The sequence below is a fragment of the Phalacrocorax carbo genome, chromosome 21, assembly GCF_963921805.1.
Source record: "Phalacrocorax carbo chromosome 21, bPhaCar2.1, whole genome shotgun sequence".
NCBI classification, from domain to species: Eukaryota; Metazoa; Chordata; class Aves; order Suliformes; family Phalacrocoracidae; genus Phalacrocorax; species Phalacrocorax carbo.
In genome coordinates this window covers 3,930,607-3,938,268 of record NC_087533.1, presented here as the reverse complement: position 1 = coordinate 3,938,268, position 7,662 = coordinate 3,930,607, and positions in this window count along the sequence as shown.

The following is a 7,662-nucleotide window of genomic DNA, read 5'->3' as shown; positions in this document are numbered from 1 at the left end:
GAAGTTAAGAGTGTTTGTTCCAAGCAAGAAGGCGGCAGAGAGGATGGAGCTGAATGCAGGCGACAGCTCCTGAGCATGATGCTTTCTGACGGGCAGTGCTTGCTCCCTCCATCAGCCGGTACCTGCGGGAATCCGCGAGGCTTCCCACCTGAGGCCATGGTGTAAGGGTGAGCGAAGGTTTGGCTACACGGGCACCACTGCGAACCTGGGCACAAGCTGGCTTTTGTGTGCAACTTTGTGGGTACGTCCAGAGCTTGGTGTCAGGATATGGACTGAGGAGCAGCCTTCCCAGGAGTGGCCGTGGGCAGAAGCCCAACTCCATTAATCCAGATGTGTTTGCAGTAGTTTCCCTAGTGGGGATGGCACTGTACATCATACAGATTAGAAACGAATGTCTTCACAGGGCCGTTTCCCAGTGGAGCGCTGCACTTGCTCATTTCATTGCAAGGGAAAAAATGTTATTCCTGTCCTGTCTGTTTGTGTCTCAGCTGCTGGTGGAGCATATTTGCACGTATCAGAACTAATCAGGGCAATATTTCATTTACCTGAACGGACGTGAGCTGCTGAATTGTTGCAAGCAACGAAGAGATAGCATGGTGCCTTGGTGCTTCAGCTTGCAGGCCCGAAGTAAAGCATCCTGAACAACCAAGCCTCTGAGCCCTGCCGTTTTGATTCTTTGTCTTATGCTGCCATTGAACAGCTGCATTTTTTGGAACGGAGATGGGGGTAGAAACTGGGTCAGCATCAAACACAGCATTAAACTGGGTATTTGCAGACCCAAGTTTATTTAGTTCTAGGGACACTTTAGGCCAATCTGAAAAAGTCCTCTGTGCAAGGGGAGCCCTGTGGCCCAAGGAAGGGTCCAGATCCCGTTCCTGTCTCTGCTGTCACGCCTGTGTGAGAGAAGCATTGCAGCAGCTGTGCAAAAGGGCTTTGAGATTCAGCAACAAAGTGGTTATTTAGAAGTGAGATGTTTGTTGTTTTTGTAATAGTGCGTTCCTTTGAAATGACGGGCTCAGATCCCCGGCAGGGGATGCTGCTGGACGCGAACGCCACGCACAGCCCGCACGTCCACAGACACCGTGGACATCAATGCTTTGTGTGCTGGAGACAACCCAACTCGCAAAGCTCGGATCTGTATTCCTGCAGGAAGGACGCACGTATTCTTGTCTGTGCTTGAGTCCAAATGCTGTGCCTTTTCCTGCCTGTACGTATGTCATCGGTGTACGCCGTGAATAAGATTGCTCTAAGTCTGCGTGTTCCTGCAAACGCTGCAGTCCTTTAGGTTTCAGACAGGGCTAGAGCTGATTTCTTCCTGAAAGCACTTGGGCAGTCCCTCACCCGGAGTGCGGTCTGTTCACAGGTGGAGAAGACTTTAGCTCACTTTTGGCAGGTCTGCTTTAGGAGATTTGTCTCTCTCTTTCTAGATGGGAACGAGTAGCTGGGAGACAAGGGAGGAAAGGAGCATGAATAATGCGTCAATGTTAAATTTGTGTTTATGAAAAAGCTTTTTGATAAGTCGGTAGCCATTTAAACAGCACCGTTAATAAAATACAGCCTCTCAGAAAAGCCAGTTCAATTCTGTGTCATACATGGATTTGCAGTATCTGAGATGGATGAGATATCTCTTCTGCTTTCACGAGAAACCATTTATTTACATGGTGAGTCTGTCAGACCTGCAGGAACACTGCCAAACCTGGCAGGTCTGCAGAATAAGCTTTTGTTTGGTTTATATTTCTAGCTTCTTCCTTCAGCCAAAGTGGTCCTGCTTGAGCCACAAGCTTTGTTCTGAGAAGTATTAGATGGTCAAAAAACGTGCCCTGCTCTCACCTGCCAGCTAGTCCTGACTGATGCCGCATGTGTTTGACAGTGTGCTGTGCGGGATGGCTTGGAGCAGAAAAGAGTGCTGCAGAGGTGTTGTTGCTTGAATCTCCACAGGGAATAAAAGCCTGATTTCTCTCTTTAGCTGGGAATTACTTTGGGGAGTGACTCACTCTGCTGTCCAGGTAGCTAATGCTGCCTGCAGGATTATCCTGGCTGCTGCAGCTTGGGCTCCCCATTCGCATTGTTCCAGTTACTCAAGTGAGTGACGCTTGGCCTTATTTAAAATTTGTAATTGTAGTTACTTTTTCTTCTCTGCTTTCTAAGCTAATGAGGTGATCAAAGAGAGGGGCAGGAGGATCCACTGGGAGAAGTCAGAGATCTTTCACGGCATTGCCAGAATGCCAGAGCTCAACCTGGTCTAGCTTGTGGCATCATTTTTTTAAAGGATAGATCAAACACCATGAGCTTTGCATCTACTGTCTGCAGGAGATTAATGTTTCTGTTCCACTGGAGCCTATGGCTCAGAAATAATGACCTGGTGAGAGGCACACCAAAATAGTGCATGGTAAGGTCATGATAACAATTACAGGAGAGTAATAAAAGCAATTAAGTATTCACAGCAGCTTATTCCTTTGTAAGGGTAGAGATATCCCATTTTAGAGAGGAGCAGAGGTCATGCTATAGAAAGATGATGAGCGTATTTGATGTGGCAGGTGATGGATTCCCTGATGTGAGCAGGGTGAGTGTCCTTTTTGTCTGTGTTCAGGGCGGTGCAAGAGCAGAAGTCAGCACAGATTATGAAGAAGCCTTCCCTTACACCTGCTCTGAAGGCTGTGAGGCAAGAAGCTACAGGACCTCCTTGTGCTGTGGAGGGGGAGCGAGCATCTGCTCCAAGTCCCCACGGTGGTACCAGTCCTCTAGGGAGAGAGAGCAGCAGCAGCATGCTGGAGCTTTCAGCATCCTTAGTGCGAAGATGCACGTCCTCGGTGGCTTCAACATCTAATTCTGCCGCTGCAATGCCTCTCCATTCCTGGGCTGAACCTAGTTGGTTGGGAACATTCCTAACACCAGAGGCTTTATCTGCTGTGCTGCAGGCTTGTTCCTTCATTGCTGCCAAAGGGGTTGTAGCCTGCATTCTCTACTATGCAAAGGTAACCTTTTGCTGCCAAAGTGATGGTGTAAGTGAGATTTAAGGCCTGTGTGTGTGCAAAACCCTGCAGGATTTGAAATGGAAGTAGAAACAGTCATTCTCAATCTGTTTTTTTGTACGATTCACAAGGGGACCTGTGGGCTTTGAAAAGAAAACACATATCCCATGCCAATATATAAATGTTGCAACGCTTACTGGTGCATTAACAGCGTTTTCAGTGCAGGGCTGATACCAAAGCATTGGGTGAGTGTGTATGCATATCCCATCAGCTTTATCAATGGCAATGTTGTTGCTGTTGAAATGGGTGATGAAGCAGGCTCAGAGTTAAGTGCCTTGCACATTCAGAGTCAGCGGCAGGGCTGGAAATAGGACCCTGGTGCCTTGGCTCTCAATCCTCTGCTAATCACAGCACCAGAGGTGAAATGAAGTCCTTCTCCAATCTTCTGCTGCTAGTGCCCAGTGCTGGGAGGCACTTCTGCTCCCTCTTGGAGCGGCTGCAGCGGGGACCTGGGTGGATCGCTGTCAGTGCTCTCTGGGGCTGGAGAAATCCCTCGTGCTGCTCATCTAGGATGCTGTGGGGATGCCGCTGCTCTTGCTGAGTTGGAGGGACTGCAGACCCTGCTACTAATCCCAGGCTGCTCTTCTGTAGTTCCCTGATTCTATCAGAAAGCTTCGCTCCCCTTTTGTTGTTAGTGGTGGGTTTTTTGTTTAACAGCAATTTCGCCTTTGTTGCCAAAGCTGCAAGTAGGGCTGGGCCGAGCGAGGAAGAGTAATTAAAGTTTCCTCAGACAAAGGCATTTGGTGACGAGATGCAGTGTTGCTGAATCCACAAGGGGCACAATTAACTGATAAGAGTAAACTAATTGTTATTCATATTAAATTAGGGCACAGGTGATTTGGAAAATCTATAGACACTCCCATATGCTTTGCGATTTTGCATTGCAGGTTATGGTTTTATAAGGCCCTTCTGGGATTTGGATTATAGAGGCAAAGTATGGAGCTGTATCTAAGCCGAACATACTCTTTCCTGATTAACTACATGATAAAAACATAAATGTGCACATCAGAGGATTTATCACTGTGTTTGCATACTAATTTTTATTTTCCAGGCGTGAACACAACAGTTCTTTACAGATCCAAGTGATTCTGTTTAGTAGCAGCTGGATAAACCCAGACAAGGTGACGTGATTCCCATGTTGTCAAGTAATAGTATTGAGATGGAGGTTAATAGCAGGGAACGGGCATATGGCAGGGACATGATTGCCACAGGAGAGGTAGGAGATGCTGAGATATTTGCTGCTGGTTCTTTTGTGCAATGCTGTCAAGGTCTGTGAATATTTGTAGGCAAGGGGCAGCAGGGCCAAGCTCACCATGGCAGGGTGAGGTGAGGCAGCAAAGAGGTGCAGTCTGCCTGCACACTGCACGGGAATGGCCGGCTGCCGGAGCTTCTGGAGCAGTTCTGCGTCAGGGTCTGTTGGTTTAAAAGAGCTCTGAAATGAATATTTATAAACAGGACATGAAAAAAGAGTCTAAATTGCTTGTGTGATCTTGGGACATGTGAGATATTATGATTATTTATGCGCTTCTATGTCTCGCTTTATCTGTTCATTGTGTTGCGATCCCAGAGGGTCACAAGCTGCTCTTGAAGGAGCTTCTCTCTCTCAGTAAGACCCAAAGCTGCCTGGCAATGCAGTGGTAGAAAATGTGGGGACATCAGAGCAGGAAACGGGGTAATGCATGTGTCAACAGCACAGCTAAAGTTTTAAGGCAAAGAGAAATGCAGGCCTTTAGCTTGGACTTGCTGGTAGGTCTTCTGAGCCCTACGAACAAAAAGGGCCTGTGACTTCTGTCACCTGGAAGTCCCCATTCGGGGCTGTCTCACTGAACACACTGAGAGACCCAGCAGTAATTCCAGCCGCGTGTGTGTGATCTTGCTTCCTGTCCTCTCTTCTGGTCTCAGGCTGTGGCACCCAGAGCAAAGACAAGAGTTTCTGACCTGTACGATGGGTGTGCGGAGGGTTGGGTGGAGCTTAATTACAAAGCAATGTGGAGAGAGCTGGATCGCTGTTTATGTTTGTTTGCTAAGAGGGTGCTTCCCAATAAATTAAAATCCCTCAGAGAACAGTTTGGATGTATGTGATTTAGCACCGTCTGGGTTGCGGTAGTCTCTGAGCAATCTCTGCCTTGGATTCTGGCCAAGATAACGATCGGAGAAAGGCTCTAGCTGGACAAGGAGTCCAGGGTTTATTGAATTACTCCTGCCAACTCTGAGCAATGTGCTAAACTATTTCCTTTTATATGTTCCCCTGAGTTAGGTTTACCTACGATGGTTCTTTAGCCCATGAAGAGTTTCTTCCAAGATGTTAAGAAGCACCACTGTCCCAGGGGAGCTCTGTGCAAGATGTGCCTCTGCTTTCCTGGGCTCTGAACTGATGCAGGCTCTGTCTCTCTCAGCAGTGCAGAGAAGAGGGGCCTTACGTTAGGCTGAGGTATCTTTACTGGAGGAAATCCCAGTGGTAAAATGCTAGGTTTAACTTGTTTGCTGATTTGAAGGGGAGAGCACCACCTGCTGATACATCACCACGGCTTTTCTCCTGGTCTCCCCAACACTTGCTCTGACCCACTCCTAAATGCACTTTGCATATATCTGTGAAGCATCCTGAGGGCATGCAAAATCCACATGGTGGGGTGTATAAATGCCCTCTATACAAGTTCAGAGCCTTGATGGGGTGAAACAGCTCCCAACAGGCAGTGCTACCGGGGAAGAGAGTATCTCCCTGTTTTGGCTTCAAGGTAAAGATGGGCCATATTCAGGGAGTGGTTTTCTTCCAAAGGTCCTTTTGGACATTCATTGTATCAGGTGGACCAGTGTCCTGCCTGTCTTCCAAAGCCTGTTGTTGACGTCCAGCTCCTCGTGTCTGAGGCACTGCCCAGCGGGGAAGGGCTGAGTGATCAGTCTGTGCCTGTCTGCTGCCCATGCGAAGGCTGCTCCCAGAAGTTGAGCTGGGTGATGACGAAGCACCTCTGATAGCTTGTGTAGGTGAAGCCCATGAGATAGATTTTTTGAGTGGAACATAAGGAGATTTTGGATGGGATGACAGCTTTTATTGTTGCTTGCTGTACCTTTACTAAAAGAAAAAGAAACCTTGGCTTTGGAGTAGATTTGTCACAGAATTAGCCGCCAGTTTCCCCCCCACTGAAGCCCAACACACTAAAAGCCTGGTAATTGCTCTCTGTAGCACAGCAACAAGGGCAATAGCAGCATGCGCTGGAAACGGTCTGTGCAAATAGCAGAATGTGTTGCTCTACTCCATAAGAAGCTTATGCTCTGCTTGAAAACCTGTTGACGTCTGTTTGGCCCTTGGAGAATAATAACTGGCCTAGCGGGTGCTTGCTGGAGGATCTTTTTGCCCAGTATGCACATGTCAGCCAAAGCAGGAGCAAGGATCTGTTCTAGAGAGTGCTTAAAGGGAGCACCATAAACAGGTTGAGGGGATTTGCATGGAGACTTAACACGACTGATTAGTTTGATTTGTGGTTATAAGCAGCTACTGCTCAGTCCTCCTGTGGGAAGAGGGGAATTGTCTAAGGTTGGCAAAGGGGCCAAACTTTGAGGGTCTTTTTTCCTCCATGGCCCCTACCAGAGCCTAAGGTCCCTCTCATCTGCATGACAAGGTAAGTGGGACTATCAAATGAGGTTCTCCCTTCCTAACGTCAGGGTTGGCTCTGAAGAGCTCAGGCATGTCCTTTCAAAAACTGGCCCATCTCTTTCCTTGTCTGTTTCTGTAGATAGTCATATATCAGGTCTGGCACCACAAGGTGGTAATAATCTGGCGCCCAGCCTGCATGCTGAGGAAACTCCCAGAAAGCCTGAGGCGAGCTAGTTCCCATGTTCAGCCTTCCTGCGGCCTGAGAACAAGGCAGTGCTGCTGGAGGGAGTGAAGCTGTGATAGGGGTAGCAGAGGAGGCTGCCAGCCAGGTTAGATGGGGAAACGTGGACCGCATCAGCCCTTGGGTTGCTTCAGCCAGTACGCTGCTCCCTCCCAGCAGCCCAGCGCTGTGCTTGTGCGTGCACCGCTGAAACGTACCCTGCTCTTTGCTGAATATTTGCCCTCGTGCTTTTCCTTTTGCCCTGCTCTGCCTCAGCTAATGAGGTTATTGTTTAGCCGGAGAGAGACATCCGCTCGTGTTTGTGCCTGGCTGCAGCGCGGTTCCAAACAGAGATCCTCCTGACAGTGCCAGATGGCGAGCCGCAAGCGTGGGGAAGAGGGGGAACGGGAGCTGCAGCTCTGCCCCCTCTTGGGAAAAAAGCCTGGTGGGAGCGTGTCTGCCCCAGCTCTGCTGCTGCCTGGCTTTGGAGTCTGGAAGGGGGAGACAGAGCAGGCCTCCGGACGGCTGGGGCAGGCAGAGTGTGGCAGGCTGTGAGCATCTAGTTTAGGTTTTCTTGTCCTGTAGTAATAAACCTTACATGAACCTCGCCAGAAGCACAGCATTAACATTTAAAAAATGACATTTAAGTTATTGAATATATGCTACATTCTCCAGAAGAATATCTATGCATGCATGCACGTGCACACTTGGGGCTTTGTTTTCCTTTTATAGTGGATTGTTGTGTGTATGTATTTTACTCGGGGTGTTTTGTGCTATAATAAGAAGGGGGAGGGAGCGGGAAAATACTGCTCTGTTTA